Below are 395 nucleotides of genomic sequence, written 5' to 3'. Positions count from 1 at the left end.
CGCCCGGGGCTCCGTGTGTGGGAGGTGCAGCTCCCAGGTCCAGCGGTCGCGCGCGCCCTGAGGTCCTGTCCTGGTTCGGGCGTCTGAGGTCCGTATGGCGCAGGGTGGCCTCCCGGGACTCCGGCTGTGCCCATGGGAACTAAAACCCTCGGTTTTAGAAAGGCCGAGAGACAGGCTCCCGGAAGACCGAATTCTTCAGAAATCGCAGAGAGACCTTAGACAGGATCCTTCCCTGCAGGGCTGGATCGGGGAGGCGCCGGCACAAGTATATTCAGTGACTTCCTGGGAATGAATGAGGCCTTGGAAGCGCCTACGTTAGAATACTACAAACTTGGCCGGGCGCGGTGGTTCAAGCCTGTAATCCCAGCACTTTGGAAGGCTAAGGTGGGAGGATC

This window comes from Mandrillus leucophaeus, unplaced genomic scaffold (assembly GCF_000951045.1).
Source record: "Mandrillus leucophaeus isolate KB7577 unplaced genomic scaffold, Mleu.le_1.0 Scaffold43, whole genome shotgun sequence".
NCBI lineage: Eukaryota > Metazoa > Chordata > Mammalia > Primates > Cercopithecidae > Mandrillus > Mandrillus leucophaeus.
Note: the sequence above shows the minus strand (reverse complement) of the source record.